The sequence below is a fragment of the Mus musculus genome, chromosome 7 (assembly GCF_000001635.26).
Source record: "Mus musculus strain C57BL/6J chromosome 7, GRCm38.p6 C57BL/6J".
In the NCBI taxonomy this organism is placed as follows: domain Eukaryota; kingdom Metazoa; phylum Chordata; class Mammalia; order Rodentia; family Muridae; genus Mus; species Mus musculus.
In genome coordinates, this window is record NC_000073.6 from 90,805,083 (window position 1) to 90,828,052 (window position 22,970).

Genomic DNA, 22,970 nt, shown 5'->3' on the forward strand with positions numbered 1-22,970 from the left:
ATACCCACCCCTCACTCCCCTACCCACCGACTGCCCCTTTTTGGCCCTGGCATTCCCCTGTACTGAGGCATAAAAATTTTGCAAATCCAAAGTACCTCTCTTTCCAGTGATGGGTGAATAGGCCATCTTTTGATACATATGCAGCTAGAGTCAAGAGCTCCGAGGTACTGGTTAGTTCATAATGTTGTTCTACCTATAGGATTGCAGATACCTTTAGCTCCTTGGGTACTTTCTCTAGCTCCTCCATTGGGGCCCTGTGATCCATCCAATAGATGACTGTGAGCATCCACTTCTGTGTTTGCTAGGCCCTGGCATAGTCTCACAAGAGACAGCTATATCTGGGTCCTTTCAACAAAATCTTGCTAGTGTATGCAATGGTGTCAGCGTTTGGAAGCTGATTATGGGATGGATCCCCGGATATGGCAATCATTAGATGGTCCATCCTTTCGTCACAGCTCCAAAATTTGTCTCTGTAACTACTTCCATGGGTGTTTTGTTCCCAATTCTAAGAAGGGGCACAGTGTCCACACTTTGGTCTTCGTTCTTCTTGAGTTTCATGCGTTTAGCATGTTGTATCTTATATCTTGGGTATCCTAAGTTTCTGGGCTAATATCCACTTATCAGTGAGTACATATTGTGTGAGTTCCTTTGTGATTGGGTTACCTTACTCAGGATGAGGCCCTCCAGGTCCAACCTTTGCCTAGGAATTTCATAAATTCATTCTTTTTAATAGCTGAGTAGTACTCCATTGTGTAAATGTACCACATTTTCTGTATCCATTCCTCTGTTGAGGGGCATCTGGGTTCTTTCCACCTTCTGGCTATTATAAACAAGGCTGCTATGAACATAGTGGAGCATGTGTCCTTCTTACCGGTTGGGACATCTTCTGGATATATGCCCAGGAGAGGTATTGCGGGATCCTCTGGTAGTACTATGTTCAATTTTCTGAGGAACCGGCAGACTGATTTCCAGAGTGATTGTACAAGCTTGCAATCCCACCAACAATGGAGGAGTGTTCCTCATTCTCCACATCCTTGCCTGCATCTGCTGTCACCTGAATTTTTGATCTTAGCCATTCTGACTGGTGTGATGTGGAATCTCAGGGTTGTTTTGATTTACATTTCCCTGATGATTAAGGATGTTGAACATTTTTTTCAGGTGCTTCTCTGCCATTCGGTATTCCTCAGGTGAGAATTCTTTATTCAGCTCTGAGCCCCATTTTTTAATGGGGTTATTTGATTTTCTGGAGTCCACCTTCTTGAGTTCTTTATATATAGTGGATAATAGTCCCCTATCCTATTTGGGATAGGCAAAGATCCTTTCCCAATCTGTTGGTGGTCTTTTTGTCTTACTGACGGTGTCTTTTGCCTTGCAGAAGCTTTGCAACTTTATGAGGTCCCATTTATTGATTATCGATCTTACTGCACAAGCCAATGCTGTTCTATTCAGGAATTTTTCCCCTGTACCCATATCTTCGAAGCTTTTCCCTACTTTCTTCTCTATAAGTTTCAGTGTCTCTGGTTTTATGTGGAGTTCCGTAATCCACTTAGATTTGACCTTAGTACAAGGAGATAGGAATGGATCAATTCATATTCTTCTACATGATAACAACCAGTTGTGCCAGCACCATATGTTGAAAATGCTGTCTTTTTTCCACTGGATGGTTTTAGCTCCCTTGTCGAAGATCAAGTGACCATAGGTGTGTGGGTCTTGAATTCTGTTCCATTGGTCTACTTGTCTGTCACTATACCAGTACCATGCAGTTTTTATCACAATTGCTCTGTAGTACAGCTTTAGGTCAGGCATGGTGATTCCACCAGAGGTTTTTTAATCCTTGAGAAGAGTTTTTGCTATCCTAGGTTTTTTGTTATTCTAGATGGATCTGCCGATTACCCTTTCTAATTCGTTGAAGAATTGAGTTGGAATGTTGATGGGGATTGCATTGAATCTCTAGTTTGCTTTTGGCAAGATAGCCATTTTTACTATATTGATCCTGCCAATCCATGAGCATGGGAGATCTTTCCATCTTCTGAGATCTTCTTTAATTTCTTTCTTCAGAGACTTGAAGTTCTTATCATACAGATCTTTCACTTCCTTAGTTAGAGTCATGCCAAGGTATTTTATATTATTTGTGACTATTGAGAAGGGTGTGGTTTCCCTAATTTCTTTCTCAGCCTGTTTATCCTTTGTGTACTAAAAGGACTTGTTTGAGTTAATTTTATATCCAGCTACTTCATTGAAGCTGTTTATAGGCTTATGAGTTCTTTGGTGGAATTTTTAGGGTCACTTATATATACTATCATATCATCTGCAAAAAGTGATATTTTGACTTCTTCCTTTCCAATTTGTATCCCCTTGATTTCCTTTTGTTGTCAAATTGCTCTGGCTAGGACTTCAAGTACAATGTTGAATAGGTAGGGAGAGAGTGGACAGCCTTGTCCAGTCCCTGATTTTAGTGGGATTGCTTCCAGCTTCTCACCGTTTACTTTGATGCTGGCTACTGGTTTGCTGTAGATTGCTTTTATCATGTTTAGGTATGGACCTTGAATTTCTGATCTTTCCAAGACTTTTATCATAAATGGGTGTAGGATTATGTCAAATGCTTTCTCAGCATCTAACAAGATGATCATGTGGTTTTTGTCTTTGAGTTTGTTTATATACTGGATTTTGTTGATGGATTTCCGTATATTGAACCATCCCTGCATCCCTGGGATGAAACCTACTTGTCTAGGATGGATGATTGTTTTGATATGGTCTTGGATTCGGTTAGGAAGAATTTTATTGAGAATTTTTGCATTGATATTCATAAAGGAAATTGGTCTGAAGTTCTCTATCTTTGTTGGGTCTTTTTGTGGTTTAGGTATCAGAGTAATTGTGGCTTCATAGAATGAGTTCGGTAGAGTAATTTCTGTTTCTATTTTGTGGAATAGTTTGTCAAGAACTGGGATTAGATCTTCTTTGAAGGTCTGAAAGAACTCTGCACTGAACCCATCTGGTCCTGGGCTTTTTTTGGTTGGGAGACTATTAATGACTGCTTCTATTTCTTTAGGGGATATAGGACTGTTTAGATCATTAACCTGATCTTGATTTAACTTTGATACCTGGTATCTGTCTAAAAATTTATCCATTTCATCCAGGTTTTCCAGTTTTGTTGAGTATAGCCTTTTGTAGAAGGATCTGATGGTGTTTTGGATTTCTTCAGGATCTGCTGTTATGTCTCCCTTTTCCTTTCTGATTTTGTTAATTAGGATGCTTTCCCTGTGCCCTCTAGTGTGTCTAGCTAAGGGTTTATCTATCTTGTTGATTTTCTCAAAGAACCAACTCCTCATTTAGTTAATTCTTTGAATAGTTCTTCTTGTTTCCACTTGGTTGATTTCACCCCTGAGTTTGATTATTTCCTGCCGTCTACTCCTCTTGGGGGAATTTGCTTCCTTTTTTTCTAGAGCTTTTAGATGTGTTGTCAAGCTGCTAGTATGTGCTCTCTCCCGTTTCTTCTTGGAGGCACTCAGAGCTATGAGTTTCCCTCTTAGAAATGCTTTCATTGTGTCCCATAGGTTTGGGTATGTTGTGGCTTCATTTTCATTAAACTCTAAAAAGTCTTTAATTTCTTTCTTTATTCCTTCCTTGACCAAGGTATCATTGAGAAGAGTGTTGCTCAGTTTCCACGTGAATGTTGGCTTTCCATTATTTATGTTTTTATTGAAGATCAGCCTTAGGCCATGGTGGTCTGATAGGATACATGGGACAATTTCAATATTTTTGTATCTGTTGAGGCCTGTTTTGTGACCAATTATATGGTCAAATTTGGAGAAGGTCCCGTGAGGTGCTGAGAAGAAGGTATATCCTTTTGTTTTAGGATAAAATGTTGTGTAGATATCTGTCAGATCCATTTGTTTCATAACTTCTGTTAGTTTCACTGTGTCCCTGTTTAGTTTCTGTTTCCATGATCTGTCCATTGATGAAAGTGGTGTGTTGAAGTCTCCCACTATTATTGTGTGAGGTGCAATGTGTGCTTTGAGCTTTACTAAAGTGTCTTTAACGAATGTGGCTGCCCTTGCATTTGGAGCATAGATATTCAGAATTGAGAGTTCCTCTTGGAGGATTTTACCTTTGATGAGTATGAAGTGTCCCTCCTTGTCTTTTTTGATAACTTTGGGTTGGAAGTCGATTTCATTAGATATTAAAATGGCTACTCCAGCTTGTTTCTTCAGACCATTTGCTTGGAAAATTATTTTCCAGCCTTTCACTCTGAGGTAGTGTTTGTCTTTTTCCCTGAGATGGGTTTCCTGTAAGCAGCAGAATGTTGGGTCCTGTTTGTGTAGCCAGTCTGTTAGTCTATGTCTTTTTATTGGGGAATTGAGTCCATTGATATTAAGAGATATTAAGGAAAAGTAATTGTTGCTTCCTTTTATTTTTGTCCTTAGAGTTGGCATTCTGTTCTTGTGGCTGTCTTCTTTTTGGTTTGTTGAGGGATTACTTTCTTGCTTGTTCTAGGGCATGATTTCCGTCCTTGTATTGCTTCTTTTCTATTATTATCCTTTGAAGGGCTGGATTTGTGGAAAGATATTGTGTGAATTTGGTTTTGTTGTGGAATACTTTGGTTTCTCCATCTATGGTAATTGAGAGTTTGGCTGGGTATAGTAGCCTGGGCTGGGATTTGTCTTCTTTTAGTGTCTGTATAACATCTGTCCAGGCTCTTCTGGCTTTCATAGTCTCTGGTGAAAAGTCTGGTGTAATTCTGATAGGTCTGCCTTTATATGTTACTTGACCTTTCTCCCTTACTGCTTTTAATATTCTATCTTTATTTAGTGCATTTGTTGTTCTGATTACTATGTGTCGGGAGGAATTTCTTTTCTGGTCCAGTCTATTTGGAGTTCTGCAGGCTTCTTGTATGTTCATGGGCATGTCATTCTTTAGGTTTGGGAAGTTTTCTTCTATAATTTTGTTGAATATATTTGTTGGCCCTTTAAGTTGAAAATCTTCATTCTCATCAACTCCTACTATCCGTAGGTTTGGTCTTCTCATTGTGTCCTGGATTTCCTGGATGTTTTGAGTTAGGATCTTTTTTGGGTTTTCTTTATTGTGTCTACTCCTTTTTTTAGGTCTTGCATGGTTTTATTCAATTCCATCCCCTGTTTGGTTGTGATTTCCTGCTATTCTTTAAGGGATTTTTGTGCTTCCTCTTTAATGTCTTCTACCTGTTTAGTAGTGTTCTCCTGTATTTCTTTAAGTTAGTTATTAAAGTCCTTCTTGATGTCCTCTACCATCATCACGAGATATGCTTTTAAATCCGGGTTTAGCTTTTTGGGTGTGTTCGGGTGCCCTGGACTGGGCGAAGTGGGAGTGCTGTGTTCTGATGATGGTGAGTGGTCTTTGTTTCTGTTATGTTTACCCTTCGCCATCTGGTAATCTCTGGAGTTAGTTGTTATAGTTGTCTCTGTTTAGAGATTGTTCCTGTGTTGATTCTGTTACCCTCTATCAGCAGACCTGGGAGACTAGATCTCTCCTCTGAATTTCAGTGGTCAGAGCAGTCTCTGCAGGCAAGCTCTCCTCTTACAGGGAAGGTGCACAGTTATCTGGCATTTGGACCTACTCCTGGCTGAAGATGAAGGCCCAAAACAGGACCTTTCCCAGAAGCTGTGTTGCTTTGGCCTGTCACAGAATGTGTTAGCTTCTGTAGTCCACACTCTCACCTGTGCAGATTACTTTCTGTGAGGTCCCGGAACCGAGATGGCTCCCGCAGATCCCGAGGCAAAGGTCTCCAGGGCCGGGCAGACACCTGTCCTCTGGCAGGGAAGGTGGCCGGATGTCTGGAGCCTGAAAATGGCGCTGCCTCAGAAGCTCTATGGCTTTCGCCTGTCACAGAATCTGTTATCTTCTGTAGTCCACACTCTCACCTCTGCAGACTACTTTCTGTGGAGTCCCGGAACCAAACTCTTTTTTTTTTTTAAATAAAAAATTGTATTTACTTAGAAGCATTCAGAATATTAACAAAACAGTCTCATTTTTTTTTGTTGCAGTTACAAAGTGGTATTCAGTTAACCGAACAACAATTGTCTTCGTATAAGCTGCATCAGAGACAACTGAAGATGAAAAAAAATAAAACCCAAAAATAAAACCAAAAGAAAAACAAACAAACAAACAAACAAACTACTTTCTCCATATATAACTAATTTGTGCTGTGCACCAACAAGAATCTGCTTTAAATTTCCATGCCAATTTACAACCCCCAGACTGTACCAGGCAAGGTTAGTGGCTATTGAAAATACAACCAGGACAGGGCTATCTAAAGACACATTTGGTAGTGTGTTAACTATACAAAAAAAGACACTGTACAGTTTAAAAACAAATCTTATGCAACCTTACATTTCAATTTTTTTCTTTAAAAGGAGTGAGTTGTGTACAGGGGGGTTTAAATGCTTTATAGACAAGGAAAAAACTTCGCTAGAACCAACTTATTCATCATCATCATCTTCTTCCTCCTCTTCCTTATCCTCTTCATCCTCCTCCTCATCTTCCTCTTCCTTCTTTTTATTGCTCTTTTCAGCCTTGACCACCCCCTTATTTGCTGCATCAGCATTTCCTTTAGCTCTGTAGGCACCAATAGCCTTCTCGTACTTCTCCTTCAGCTTGGCAGCTTTCTTCTCATAGGGCTGCTTGTCATCTGCTGCAGTGTTGTTCCACATCTCTCCTAGTTTCTTTGCAACATCACCAATGGATAAGCCAGGATGCTCGCCTTTGATTTTGGGGAGGTACTCAGAACAGAATAAGAAGAAGGCCGAAGGAGGCCTCTTGGGTGCATTGGGGTCCTTGGACTTCTTTTTGGTCTCCCCTTTGTGGGGGGGATGTAGGTTTTCATTTCTCTTTCATAACGAGCCTTGTCAGCCTTTGCCATATCTTCAAATTTCCCCTTTTCTTTAGCAGACATGGTCTTCCTCCTCTCTGAGCACTTCTTGGAGAACTCTGAGAAGTTGAAGAAGCATCCGGGTGCTTCTTCTTGTGCTCCTCCCGGCAAGTTTGCACAAAGAATGCATATGAGGACATTTTGCCTCTCGGCTTCTTAGGATCTCCTTTGCCCATGTTTAGTTGATTTTCCTCCGTGAGGCACAGAGTCGCCCCGTGCCCATCCAGCTAGCGCTTGCCCTGGCGCTGTCTCTATGGAGCTCAAGGTACTGCAATGGCTGTGTCCAAAAAAAATCTTTAATGTCAGGAGTGAGGGGAATAAAAGGAGAAACAATGAACTACAGTGGACATGAAAGCAGAAGAGAGATCCTGATAGAGGAATGAGACCGAGAGAGACATCAGAGGGAAGTCAAGGAAGAGAGTCAATGAAAACAAAGGATGTATGAAAGTTCATTAACAAATCCCATTACTTTACATGCTTTAAATCCTAGTAAGAAACAAATAGAAAAACTTGCAAGATATGGGTGAGCTTGGAGATAAGTCTTAGAGAAGGAAAGGAATTTTACAGTGTATGACATCTGATTTTGGAGAAAGCAGATAGCAAAGTCATCTGCAGAGGGTGAAGGACAGAATCTTGATGAGTATGTGAGGGCTTATAATAGCCACATAGAGTGTTGGAAAAGGAGCTGTCGACAGACAACTCAAAGGGTTGCTGTGCAGTTCTAATAGCCTAAAAGAGGTTGGAATCCTTGTCGCCCTCTCATCCAGTGATAGCCTTTCATTCTCCTCCTGCTGCGTTCTCTTCATTTACAGTTTGATCAGGAAATGATTTTTCAGTAAATTTATAGTCTTATTTTAGGGAACAAGAAAAACAAAGCCTTGTTTTTCAAGCAGCTAAGTTAAATTTACTTACAGTTTTAGGCTCAAATAAAATTAATTAGTGTTCTCATGGAAGTACCACATTTTTGTTATTATAAGTAAAGAAGAACAAAAAAGGCAGAACAATATTTCTCACTGAGGAGCAGTTGCTGATGCAGTTTCAGTTATTTGGATACTTTCCCTAAACACGGTTACCTGTGTGTGCTTCCTTACTTTAGAGTGTGGTTAATCGTATGTAAAATGTTTGCATGTTGCTCTTTTCAACTCCTTAACGTATATAATTGTTTCTTTTCTTGTTATAAACACAATTTAGTCATGAAAAAATTTTAAATTCAAAAAAGCACAAAGATGGAAACAGAAATCTTTTGTAATGCTATCACACTGAGATAATGACCCAGCTGCTAAGAGTTCTGACAAGGGCTTTCATGTTACACTCCAGAAAACATTTCCTGCCACATTTCCACTAATATATGATCCCAGCTCTTCCTCCACACCAAATTTGAACACCTTCTGCCATAACTAAATTTTTCCTAGAGAATTGCATATAAGTACAACCAGTACAAACCAGCTAAGGACCCCCATTGGCAGAGATAATCACTCAGTAAAATACTTGCAAACAGAATCCAAGAAGTTATAAAAAAAGATCATCCATCATGATAAAAGAAGATTAATCCCAGAGGTTCAGGGATTGTTCAAAATACAAGTCTAATCTATCATATAAACAAACTGAAAGACAAAACCATATGATCATCTCATTAAAAACAGAAAGGCTTTGACAAAATCCAACACCCCTTCAAAATTAAAGTCCTAGAGTGTTGAAGGATACAGGGGACACGCCTCAACATAATAAAGGAAGTTTTTAGCAATTCCATAGCCAACATCAACTTAAAAAGAACAAAACACAAAACAATTCCACTAACATCAGGAACAAGAAGTTTCCCACTCTATATCTATTCAATATAGTACTTGAAGTCTTAGCTAGAGGAATTAGACAATTGAAAGAAATCAAGGGAATACAAGTTGGAAAGAAAGAAGTCAAATTATCTTTTGCACACTATATGATTGAGTACATAAATGACCCTAAAATTCTGCTGGGAAACTCCTTCAACTGGTCAAAAGATCTGAATCTTTTCAAAGTAGCTACATACAAAATTAACTCTCTCTCTCCTCTCTCTCTCTCTCTTACACACACACACATACACACAAACACACACACACACACACACACACACACACACACACACACACACACACTCAACATCCTTCCTATATACAAACAACAAACAGACTGAAAAAGAAATCAAGGAGACACACTTTCCACAGTAGCCTTACATAATATAAAACATCTTGCAGTAACTCTAATTAAGCAATTGAAAATTTTGTGTGATAAAAAACTTAAGACATTGAATAAAGGAATTGAAGAAGATATCAGAAGATGGAATTATCTCCCATGGTCATGGAACAGTATGGTTAATATAGTAAAAATGGCCATGTTAAAAGCAATCCACTGATTCAATGCAGTCTCCAACAAAATTTATCATAGATCTTGAAAGAACAAATTTCAGCTTTATATGAACACACACACACACACACACACACACACGCGCACACACACACACACACACACACACACACAAAATCAGGGTAGTTAAAACTATTCTGAGTAATAAAAGAACTACTGGAGGTATTACCTTACCTCAATTCAAATTGTATTACAAAACTACAGTAATAAAACCAGTATGGTATGTTTTGTAGTCACAAAAACAGACATGTCAATGAAATCAAATTGAAGACCCATATATTGTGACTACCTGATTTTGGATAAGAAAGCCAGACCTACACACTGTACTAAAGAGAGCAGCTTCAGCAAATGGTGGTGTTCCAACTAGATAGATGCATGTAGAAGAATCCAAATATCCATATTTACCTATGGATAAGAAAGTCAGAAATACATACTGGATTAAAAAGAGCATCTTCAACAAATGGTGGTGTTCCACCTGGATAGATTCATGTAAGAAGATCTTTTCACACTGCACAAAACCCAACTTTACATGGATCAAAGACCTCAACATAAAGCCAAAAACACTTCAACTGATAGCCAAGAAAGTGGAGAATAGCCTTGAATTCATTGGCACATAAAAGAACTTTCTGACACTAAGGTCAACAATCAATAAATGTGACCTCTGAAACTGAAAAGAGTCTACATGGCAAAGAACACAATCATTTGGATAAATTTGCAGCCTACAGGATGGGAAAAGACCAACTATACATCCAATAGAGGGCTAATATTCACAATATATAAAGAAATAAAAATCTAGATATCGAGAAAAAAGTCCAGTTAAAATGGGGTCAGATCTAAACAGAGATATTAGTGTTTTGATTGGATTCCCGAGTGTGTGAATTGGAGTTGCAGGGACAATCTCTGTATCTACATCTATTTCTTGTACCTTTTGGGGGGCTCTTTTCCTTCTCTTTGTTTTGTCCTGTTCTGATTGTTAGTTTGGGGTTTTTAAAAATATTATATTTTATTATTATCCCTTAGAAGCTTGTTTGTTTTCTAATGAAAGACATGAGTATATCTGATATATCTGACATAAATATATCTATATATATCCATCCATACATACATATACACATACATACATATGTACACATATACACATACAGATATGTGTATATGTGTATGTGGATCTGGATGGGAGGGTATGTTGGGAGGAACAGGGAGGAGGAGATGGAGGGAATCTATATTATCTGAGAAAAAAAGCTATTTTCAATTAAAAGGCTTGAAACAGACAGTGGAGAGAAGTTTGAAGCCTGTTAGATGGTATCACACAATGCTTTTTTATGTTCGTTTTAAAAGGACAGAGCATCATGAAGTGCACTGTCATCATGAACATAGAAACTATTCTTTGTCCTTTGCTCTTGCTTTATACCTCATAGCTGGCTTCTGTCAATTATAACATCCTTCCAGCAGGTTTGGGCCTAGGAGCTGATGGGGAAGAAGTTTGGAGCAGTGTAATAACCTCAAACACCAGGAGTATTTTCTGTGTGTATCCAACAGTATTCTAAGTGGTTTACATAAATTAATTTTATATAATTACCCCTAAAAACAAAGACTTGAATGGCATCACTGTTTCCACCTAGAAGAGTAGAAATTAAGGTACAAAGGATTAAATAATTTGCTAACATCACATTCTTTCAGTGAGCTAGTTTCATAGTCAGGTAGTCTAATCTAGGCCCTTGCCTTGCACATTTCATGTAGGTGTGTCAATCACATGTAAATAGCTGTTCTCTTTGAACTCTTTAACAGTTGTAACTGATCTTTGCTCATTAAAACAATTTATATGGCTGTACGATATCTAGTTATAAAGATAACTAAGATGTTTATCTTTAGCTGATTTTTACCTTTTTTTTTTCCAGCCCTGGGGACTGACCCAGGGATTTGAACATGCAATAAAGCCAAGTGCTCTATCACTGAGATACAACCCTGTCCCTTACATCAGTGGCCTTTACCCTATGGGTCATGATCCTTTTGAGGGTTTCATATCAGATATTCTGCATATCAGATATTTATATCATAACAATTCATAACAGCAGCAAAATTAGACTTATGAGGTAGCAATGTAGTAAATTCCTTATTGGGGTCACCACAGCATGAGGAATTGTATGAAAGGGCCATAGAATTAGGAGGGTTGAGAACTGCCTTAGATTATTTTCTTGACATTGCTTAAGATTTGGTTAAGACCATTTAATTTTCATTCATACCTTAAATTCAACATCGAACCTTCATTACACATTCCTTCCAAATTCTTTTTAGCCTCTAATTCTTTGAAAAGAGCTTATGCTTTCCCCTGTATTGTGGGTTCAGCAGAGGTTCTCTTTTTTGTCTTTAGGTTTTCTTCTTCTTTTTTAATTAGATATTTTCTTTATTTACATTTCAAATGCTATCCCGAAAGTTCCCTATACCCTCCCTCTAACCTGGTCCCCTACCCACCCACTCCCACTTCTTGGCCCTGGCATTTCCCTGTACTGGGGCATATAAAGTTTGCAATACCAAGGGGCCTCTCTTCCCAGTTATGGCTGACTAGGTCATCTTCTGCTTCATATGCAGCTAGAGGTACGAGCTCTGGGGATATTGGTTAGTTCATATTGTTGTTCCAGCTATAGGGTTGCAGACCCCTTCAGCCCCTTGGGTGCTTTCTCTAGCTTCTCCATTGGGAGCCCTATGTTCCATTTTATAGATGACTGTGAGCATCCACTTCTGTATTTGCCAGGCACTGGCATAGCCTCATACAAGACAGCTATAACAGGGTTCCTTCAGCAAAATCTTTCTGGCATATGCAATAGTGTCTGGGTTTGGTGGCTGATTATGGGATTTATCCCCAGGTGGGGTATTCTCTGGATAGTCCATCCTTTCATCTTAGCTCCAAACTTTGTATCTGTAACTCCTTTCATGGGTATTTTGTTCCCTATTCTAAGGAGGAATGAAGTATCATTATAATCTCATCTTGTCAATTTTTATGATGTGGCCATCTTGTTACAGGTCTGTCTTGCTCTTTCAAATTTTCAGGTTCTTTTAATAAGACTTTACTCCTGCATTGTTAAAATTGTAAATAGTTCTTTTAAACCCTCAAACATTTTTAGTTCATATATAAAGCAATGAGTTTAATTGTGATGTATTTTTTTTACTCTCATACATGTGTATCATTATATTTTATCCCTAATTATCCCTACTTTCCTCCTCTGCCCTCCTTATCTTTTGTTCCTTTTCTTTCTTCCTTCCTTCCTCCTCTCCTCCCTCCTTCCCTCTCTCCCTTCCTTCCCTCTCTCCCTTCTTTCCGTCCCTCCCTCCCTCCCTCCCTCCCTCCCTCCCTCCCTCCCTCCCTCCCTTCCTTCCTTCCTTCCTTCCTTCCTTCCTTCCTTCCTTCCTTCCTTCCTTCTCTCCTTCCCTCCCCCAACTCCTCTTCCCTTGCTCATTCAATAATTTTTAATTTTTTTTCTGGTGGGTCTTATGTGGCTCAGACAGGACTCCTACTCACCCCATAGATGAGGCTGGCCTTGAACTTCTAATATCTTTTGTCTTCTTTCATCTCCTTGGTGCTGAGATTTCTGGGTTCTACTGCTATACTCAACTCTCCTCCTCTCTCTTGTGGACCCATCCCCACAAATAGTCCTTCTTTCTGTTTTAACATCACATATACTCATTGCTATGACTGCTCCTCATCCCTTCTTCCTGTAGGCTTTCTCCATCTCTCTCATAGTCCCTGTTCTAATTTTGTGTTATATGTATATTTAAAAGTAAATTCCAGAAATAACAAAAAAAATCATTTTTGCCCTTCTAAGTCTATCTTACTTTGTTTAAAATTATGATCTCCATTTTCATCTTTTCTCTTTCAAATATTATAATTTATTCTTCTTTACAGCCCAGTAAAGCCTTGGCTGGCTATCATTTTTGCTATTGTGAATAGTATTGCTGTAAATATGGACTTGCAAGTATCTCTGTGGTATGCTGACTTATCATCCTTTTAGTCTTTAACCAAGAGAGATACAGCTGTACAATATGGCAGTGTTTTATTGTTTACATAGTTGGAGGAATATCTATACTGTTTCCATAGTGACTACAGCAGTTATGTTACCACTGTATGAGGGGGCTCTTTCTCCATATCATTGCCATATTTGTTATTTGCATCAATATCAGCCCTTATGACTCCACTGAAATGGACTCTCAATATAGCTTTGATTTGTGTTTTCTTGATGGTTAAGGGTATTGACTTTTATCCTTTGATTATCAATTTATAGGTCTCTTTTTCAGTGATCTGTATTTCATGGAGACAGCAGATGTTCACATAGTGTAGTTAATCCAATAAGCTAGCTTGTAACTTTTAATTGAATAGTTAAGGTAGCTTATGTTTAGTGCTATAATTAAAAGTAATTTGCCAATTTTTACAATTTGGGGGCATTTTTCTGGTTGGTTGGATTATCATTTTTTGTTTTCTTTCTTTTGATGAAATAAAAGTGACAGGCCATAAAATAGGGTAGGGAAGGAATAAAAGGTGAATTCAGGATGATTTACAGAGGGGCAAATATGGTCAAAACATACTGTATGAAATTCTCATAGAATTAATAGAAAACAAAAATTTTAAAAAGCATATTTAAAACTAAATAAATAAATTGGGAAAAATGATCAAATGCCCCCACCATTAACAAACAAACAAGCAAACAAACAAACAAGCAAACAGGAAAACAGAATGGTCAAGAATATTATGGAAAGGAAAGAGAGATTAGAAAGGCAAACATCAGCCTGTTGGTGGTGGCACATGCCTTTAATCCCAGCACTTGGGAGGCAGAGGCAGGCAGATTTCTGATATTGAGGCCAGCCTGGTCTACAGATTGAGTTCCAGGACAGTCAGGGCTATACAGAGAAACCCTGTCTCAAAGAACAACAACAACAGCAACAACAACAAAACAAACAAACAAACAAAAAGAAAGAAGTAAAAGAAAGGCAAACATAAAAAAAAATTTACTGTGTAGGCAGGTTTTTAATATAATTTAAGTAAATTTAATTAAATTATTTGACATGCATGATGTCAAAAAATAAGAATCTAAGTATTGTCTAAAATACATAACTAAAGGAAACCAGGAAATTAACTTTTTGTTTAAAGAAAATAATTTGGATAATCACTTTGATAGGCAAATTCTAACCACTTGTCTTAAAGCTAGACTGATATTGCTTCAATAGATAACAATATAAACTTTTAAGAACTGTGCTTTAAAAATAGAAATATTATTTTCCTAAAAGTAAAGATTGGCTTATATAATGTATTGCTTGAATATATATGTGTATATTCCTCTACAATGTGTATCAAAATACATATAATAATATATACTTATATATTAATTCTGAAGAGGGACACGGATGTGATTTGTATTTTAATGTTCAAAGAGTAAAACATTTTCAGTCTTGCTAATTTTGTTTTCTATCTAATGTGGAGATACCATATTTTGTGTAGTTCAAAATACTCTTCTACATAAACTAAGGGCTGTGTCTTTTCTGTGACTACAGAGCTGCTTGTGGAAATTGGACAAAATTCTCCTTTTCGTGTTGTTTTCCTGACCCTGTCACGCAGGCTTTGGTTTTCCTGATCTCTCTTTATCTCTGTACTTCTCACCTAAACTCCTTGCCGTGTCTATACACGAAAGTAATTTTCCAGCCCAGGGCTGTCACATTTGTCCCTTTTTCTCCTTTCCCACCTTGTTCAGGTACTTCAATATCTTCTTTCTGAAGAAGACTCCATTAGTCATATTATTTCACAGTGCTCCTTAAAAAATCCTTTCAAGTTATTTTATATTATTTTTAGAAGGGTTTATTTTGGTTCATAAATTTTTCATCCAAGAAATTGCTTTTTGCTTGAGGTGAGGGTAGAAGCACTATGGCAGAGTACTTACTGTGTGGTGGTGGAGGCTGTTTGCTTTACAGCAGGTGGGAAACAGAAAAGGCAAGAAGAGAACAGGGAAAAGATCTAGTCTTCCAAAGAGTGCCACAATGGTTACTTCCTCTACCTATGACCTGCACTCTGGTCAGCTCTTTCTCGCTAGTGGATTCTAAAATCCTTGAGGACAGGTACTCTGCTTACTCCCTGTATACTGATTGAATAGAAATTCTATTCAATACATGATTGAATAGAAAGGAAATACATCTGTCTACTGCCTTAGGTTTACATTTTATAAATTGTATTGACAAAAGATATTAACAGGAAAAAAAGCAAACAAATCCATGAACATAGGTGTACATAGGAGAACTAAGTGACAAGTACTTCTGGGTTATAGGGTCTTAGCTTTATATATCATGTTAGACTTTTTGTCATTGTGACAAAAATAAAGTAACTAACAGTATTACTTAAAGCAAGGAAATAGCTGTTTTGACTCAGTTTCAGAGATTTTGGTCCCTGATAAGTCAGCATCATTGTTCATAGACTATTGCAAGGCACGACATCATGGTGGGAAGACACAGAAAAGCAGGGGAGGACACATCATAGTGACAAAAACTTAGAGATAGAGAAGGTCCTGGAATAAGATATGTTGTCTAGAGACAGTCTCCCAGTGACCTACTTTCTTCATCTGAGCCACCCTCCTAATGTTCCCAGGGCCTCCTCAAAACAATGCCACTAACTAGGGACAGAGCCTCTGGGACACAAGCTTTCTGTGTGATACCACATATACAAACCATAACATAAAACCTCTTAGCCAAGGAAAACAAAGCTGCTTAGAATTGAGATGGCCAAACTAAGAGGCCTGTGCTCTTTGAGGATATGTAACTCTGGGATGGGAAAGCCGTGAGAAAACTAATAGCAGCAGAAAGGAATGGATTACGGAAGGTTTGTCACATACATTCTTCTGATGTATCTCTGGGCTAAGAGTCTAGAATTGACTTCAATCATCCTGATTTTTTCCCTGTCGATAGGATGAGGGCAGAACACTTGCCTTTCATCTTCTTTTTCTCAATTGCCTTTAGCTCAAAATAATCCTTATGTCAACAAGACATATTTTAGGATGGCACATTCTGAGCCTCAGCACACAGAATATTTTCTTCCGTTACAGTGGTTCCACAAAAGAAATGAAAGTACTGAAGAAGAATATATTTTTCATTGGATTTGGTAAACATTTATGTCTTAAATTTCTTTTTGGTCAGTAACCATCAGTAAAGAAATGATTAAGCACATATAAGTTACTATAAAAGACTGAGCTGGTCGGTGGTTTGAACTTACAGCATCAAACAAGGCCAAGCAGCTTCTAAAAATAGATACATCTTTCATCAGACTCATATTATGAGTCTGTTTACAAAGAATTCATGTTTGATTTATTCATTGCTCCTAATACCATTCTTGAAATTTTCATTTCAGCTCTTTGCAAAAAACAATCACATTCCTAACTCAGTCTCTAGTATGAAAATAGGTCACTGTGATAGGCCTGTCAGAATACAAATGTGTGGGGAATTGATATCTGGGGCTAGATCTGAATTGGCTGAGTTCTCATTGTGAAAATATTATAGAACAATTTGTCTTACCATTAAACTTCTCTCTCTCTCTCTCTCTCTCTCTCTCTCTCTCTCTCTCTCTCTCTCTCTCTCTCTCTCTCTCTCTCTCTCTCTCATAATAGACTGCTAACCAGAACTGCCAGGCAAGAGGAGTTGGAAAATCTTAGACATAGATGCATTAGGGTATGCATATGTATTGTTAGAATATTTCTTGACCTTTTTATAAGAAAGAAAAAAAGTTTTCTAATTTAAAATAAATGTGATTCTATGAGAGATTGAAGTACTCAAAGCTCTAGGCTAAGGCCTGTCACCTGTAGCTAAGACCTTGGGGACTAACATAGGAAGTTCTAAGACTGAGGTGGAACTTGAGAAAGGGAAGAGGTTGTCACAAGGGAAGAAGTGGGTCATTTTGAGTGACATTCTAGACTTAGCAAAACTGTGAGGAAGTCGAAGCCAGGCCTGAGAGTTGGCAATGATATGTAGGGAGGTTTGAGGAAGTGATGCATTGTGCAAGTTGAAAGGATAAGGCAGTTGCAGAATTTGGAAAGAATATTGTATCTGTGGTAGTTATCTATGGAAATGGAATAGAGTTTGTAATACTCTTAAAGGATTTTCGTGGTTGAGACTAGAGTAATTAACAAGGGTAAGGAGGCTGCTCCCAAAGGATAGGGCCCAAAAGGATTTGTAGCAGAGAGACTACATCCCTAATCTAATCTACATCTAATGACTCATCCCTTTTAGTGTTTTAAGTACGTGGGGGAAGAAAAAAATCATTAGTGGATTAATGGAAAAAAATCAGTAGTGGGAGTAAGAGGAGGGGAATTGTTCTAGAGGAAGAACTCTCCATAGAACCTTCCAGAGGCGTCCCAGGGAGTAAATGGCACAGCATGAGCTGGGATGCTGTCTTTTCTGTTCTGATGGTCATGTAACTAAGTTATATGAGGAGTTTCAAAGCAACAGATGGGTTACAGAATTATCTTCTCTTTATTTAGAAGGTTGAGGTATACTTTGATATTTAAGGGCAAACATGAATGGAGCAGGGAAGTCTACCTACTCATCTTGTAGCCAATAGGGGGTTTTATCTTACTTGCTAATTTCATGCCTAAAAACTATAGAGGGGCAGCTGAGGTAGATGGCTTGAAGAGGTTTTGATTTGGTCTATTGTCGAACTTCTCTCTCATATTTAATAAAGAGAGCATTATAAAAGGTATTTGGTTATCTTTGGTGGCTTAAGAAGAGCATATAACTTCTCCATATCTTACCTGTTCCCAAAGGTTCCTAATTTAAATGCTTTGAAGCTTTATCTCCTTTTAGATTCTGAGAATTGAATCCAAGGACTTGTACATACCTAAGCATGAGCTCTATTACTGATTTAGTGCCAATAGTGCCGAGTCTCTGCTTTGAGAGTTTTTTTTTTTTTTAAAGAACAAATAGAGCAGTGCTGAACATTATTTTTGTTATCCTGGTATAACTGATTACCAAAAATTTTCACATTAGATGGGATTTTTCAAAAATAGATTTGTTTCTCTCTCTCTACACTTTTCTGAACATTAGTGATGATCTTCCTGTAAGCCAGTACAACCAGGCTTCAAAGATCCATAAGTCAGCTGTGTAGGACAAGATAAAATCAAGACTTGGACTGAGACAGGGGATTTTCCTCACACTCATTGTCTTGCCTATGATGCTTCAGCTTTCATGATTTCTTAGAAATGGTGTCAGGTGCCATATTTGTGTGTGTGTGTCTGTGTGTGCATGCATGTGTGTGTGTGTGAGCATCCAAATATCCAGAGGCTTTATAAATTGTACTGTACAGCTCTAGAATATGAATTGCTAGCTCCCTATATTTTATCTAAGCTTTATCCATTTTATCCTTTTTCCTTTTATACAGACAGCCTTTCACTGGCTTTGGGTTATTTATTTTTTCTTTCTGTAAATTGGTGCAGGTGTGTTGTTTTTTGCTAACTATAAAGGCTGATTTGATAGAAATTGCTAGGGTTAATTTTTTCTATTCTTCTTATTTCAGAGAATCCTATTATTTAAAACACTTGTTTGTTCTTCTTAAAATTCAAACCTTCCCTTGTGATTCTAGACTACCTGCACGGTGACAGGTCATTTCTACAGCATCTAGGATCTCAGGAGCAACTCAATTGAAAGATCTGTGTGCTTCTCCATGAAAAGAGACATGGAGATATTCTAATGATTTTTTTTTACTTGAAAACACTTACTAGATTATGAATGAATAGGTTGGTGGTAGAATGGAAATGAAAGAAAAATCCAAAGAGAATTTAATGAACTGGAAAATTGCTTTTGTTGAGTAGATTGGATGAACTTTTTATTGTTTTAGTTTTGTTTATTTACTTGCTTTTGTGTTCATCTTTTGATACAGGGTTTCTCTATAGAGCCCCAACTCTCCCCAAATGTTTTATTTAGACCAAATTGGCCTTGAACTCACAGAAACCCAACTGCCTCTGCCTCCTTGGTGCTGGGATTAAAGGTGTCATTAAAACACCTGGCTTCAGGATGAACCTTCAATATCATTTATTCATTTACTCATTAATTTCTAAGTGGTTAACTTATTTCTCCACATGACCATGAAAATGAGACCCTACTCTGTGCTATGTGCTGGGATTATAGCAGGCAACATAATACATACAGTTCTTTCATGGAGTTTATTTACTACCAGTGAGACAGCTCACAAGTGACAAATTATACGCTAGTAATTACTAAGACATAAAAGTTTTGATGTTTTGAAAGACAATTGAAAGAGGAAACTTTCCTGTTCTCAAAGAAAGAGCAGAAGTGTTCATAAAATAGTGATAGTTGAGATGAATCATTACCATCATTCTTGGAAGTCTAAGTTAAAAGGACTCAATAGTTTCTGATTGGTCGATTGTTTCCCTGTGGCATAAGACTGCAGCCTGCCGAAAAGCATTTGATTTTTGCCTTTTACCTAGTCAGTATTATACTGAATAGTACACTTTCATATACTAGGGAGCAGTTTTCACTTTACACGCCTATTTAAAAAGAAGAGTCGCCACAGAGAACACTTGTTTTTGCAACTATTGTCTGGGCTAAGGTACAGTGGTCTGCATTAGAGGTAAAGCTATGCTTTGTGCAATTCGTGATACATTCCCAACTCATGACTTGTACAATATATTGCTATTCTCTGTGCTGTTTCATGTTTGCAGGAGCACCCAGAACTTATTTTTCTCATCTCACTGCAGCTTAGTATCTGTTAACTAGCTCTTTCCCATTTCTCCCTTCTTCCTATCCCCCCATCCTCTACACCAATAGTTTCCTCTCTAGGAATTTACGTTTTTGTTGATTACATATGAATGAGATCATGTGGTTTATATATGCATGTCTTCTTTTTTTTCAGTTAATATGACCTTTGCTTGCATTCATGTCATAAGTTACATGATTTTATCCTTTGAGTGGTTGTACATAGGTGTCACATTTTCTTACCTGTGATGTGATGGATATGAGCTGTTTCTATTTTCTTTAAAACATTTAGATGAAAACATGCAGAAAAATTCTCAGGATATGATAGGAAAGATTTGGGAAGGTTATGTTTCCTGCCGCTTAGGAAAAATAAAGCAAAATTACATAAAATATATCACACTAAAAAGCCATTGAGGTGAAATAAAATAACCAATGGAATTAAAGGACAACCTTTGAAGTGGAAGATTCATAAACCATATATCTGGCAGGGAATTTATATTTAAAACATGTAAAGAATTCAAACAACTCAATTAAAGCAAGAAGCCGACTTAGAGATGTACAGAAGCTCCAAGTAGACATTTCTCTAAGGATATGTGTAAATGACTGAAAACATAGTCAACATCACTGATCAGCAGGGACATGCAAATCAAAGCCACCATGAGATATCACCTCACTCTAGAGGCAAGTGCTAGCAAGGCTGTGGAGAGGAGGGACGTTAGTGGGAACATACGTCAATGCAGTTACTGTGAAACATAGTGTGGAGATTCCTCAAAAAGTTAAAAATAGACTCCATAAGATCAGCAATCCCATATGGCCAAAAAAAAAAAAAATGAAGTCAGTATGTTTAGAGACATCTGCACTGTCACAGTGATTACAGAGCTATTCAGGCTGCCCATGAAACAGACATACTCTTTGCCAGGTGATCCCATGCCGAAGGAGGTCTTAGAAAGACCGATGTCGAGCATGCGTGGTGGCCATGATGATAAAGGTAGATATGTTGTGCCAGGGAAATGTTAGTGATCCCCCCAAAACAGACAGGAGCCGATCTGATGCTAAGCACAGCAGGATCTTTATTCTATTCGAGCTAGCTAGCACCCCCCATCCCCCACCTAACACACCACTGTTAGGCAGGACAGTTTTGGAGGTGGTGGAGCCCTGATGCAGGGCAAGACTATATAGTAAGCAGCAAGCAGGGAATATGTGTGCAGGCATCTAACTGGAAAGTGACTATAGCCTTTAGCATAATTGTCTGGTGCTGGGAGTGATAGCATAAGCTTAACTTCTGCTCTCCTCTGCATTGGTGGTCATTAGGCAAGGGGTGGGCTTGTAACCTGGGGTGCAGGTTTGTTGGGGGAATAACATGGAGACACTGGTCTTCTTGAGGGTGTAACCTGGAAACTCTGGTCTTCTTAAGGATTAGCCTAGAAACTGGCGCTAGGCTCAGGTTTTGTTGGAGCACAACTTGGAAACTAAAGCTAGGTACCAGCCTGTTAGTTCATAGGTCAGGTTCTCTAAAATGGAGTCTGAACTTAAAAGATTTGGCATCTCAGATAGAGTGTGTATGGGACTGGAGGAGAGTAGTGGCATTTGGGGAACTCTTCATTCATTCAACAAGTACTTATTTGGTACCTACTGTGCAACACTGCTCAGGTACTTAGAACATGGGGAGTATCAGAACAATTCAGCTCCCCTGTCTCTGATGCTTCTTTTTTTAAAAAAAAATCTGTCTGTCTATCTATCTATCTATCTATCTATCTATCTATCTATCTATCATCTATCTATGTATCTATCTATGTATCTATGTATCTATCTATGTATCTATGTATCTATGTATGTATGTATCTATGTATGTATGTATGCATGTATGTATGTATGTATGTATGTATGTATGTATCTATCTATCTATCTATCTATCTATCTATCTATCTATCTATCTATTTATCTATCTATCTATCTGAGTGTAGAAGGTATGTGTGCTTTTGTTAAGGTTCCTGTGTGGAGATCAGAGGGCAACTGTGGGAGTTGGTTCTTTCTACCATTAGAATTCTGGGGATTACACTCAGGTTTTAAGGTTTGTTTTTTAATCTGCTAAGTGAGTTTGCTTCTCACATCAAAACATTTCTATGAACGGAGCATCTAAGTAGTTAAGAATCTTAGAAGATAAACATTAATGCCAGTTTGAAAAAACAGAATGTACAGAAATTGAATTTAGTTGAGTACTGGTAACTCAGTGTAAAAACACTTGCCCTTTAGAATGGCAAGGATCTTATATTCCAAAAGTTTGTTTATACTAGAGAGAAACACCTTGTTCTGGGAGAATGGAGCCCGAGGTCATCATAGTAATTGTTGGCAGACCCAGAACTATAAGCCACACACTCTAAATCCAAGTGCTTTCTTAGTGCTCCAGCAGCCCATGAGTATCTGTTGATTAACTCCATAGGCTAGCAGAAGGTTTGAGTACATATAGTGGGAGGCTAGGAGAGGGAGCACAGTTGAGCTTGTTTTTCACATAAGCCCTTTCATTAAAGACAAGAACAACTGAAGGACTCCCTCATCTCACTCTCCCAGGAGAGCTCTTCTACCCTTCCCTTGTTTGCTATTGCCTATTTAGGTTACAAAGCCATTCAGCTGGGAATGTGCTGATTTTGTGGTTCACCCTGCACTAAGACCTCCCTTGTCCTCTGGTAACTGCTCTTATTTGAGTGATAATTGCAAATCATCATATCATGTTAATGATATTAGTCCCTTAACTGAAATTCATTTTACCTGGCTCAGCAGACATTCTGCACATGTTATAGCTCCCAGATGGGAACCCTGGGGCTGATAACCCACGAAAATGTGGTCGGAATGGGCTTAAATGGAAAGAACACACAATGAGGCTCACTTAACACTGAAGTTTTAAATTGAGAAACTGCATTCAAAAGTGTTTACT

General features: G+C 38.2%; 1 protein-coding gene and 1 pseudogene across 8 annotated transcripts in view; one reads left to right on the forward strand and one right to left on the reverse strand.

Moving 5' to 3' along the window:
* The window catches only part of Dlg2 (discs large MAGUK scaffold protein 2), a 1,973,059-nt gene that overhangs the window by 328,895 nt on the left and 1,621,194 nt on the right, over positions 1–22,970 (forward strand). The window lies entirely within an intron of this gene.
* On the reverse strand, positions 6,456–7,119 carry Gm45162 (annotated as a pseudogene).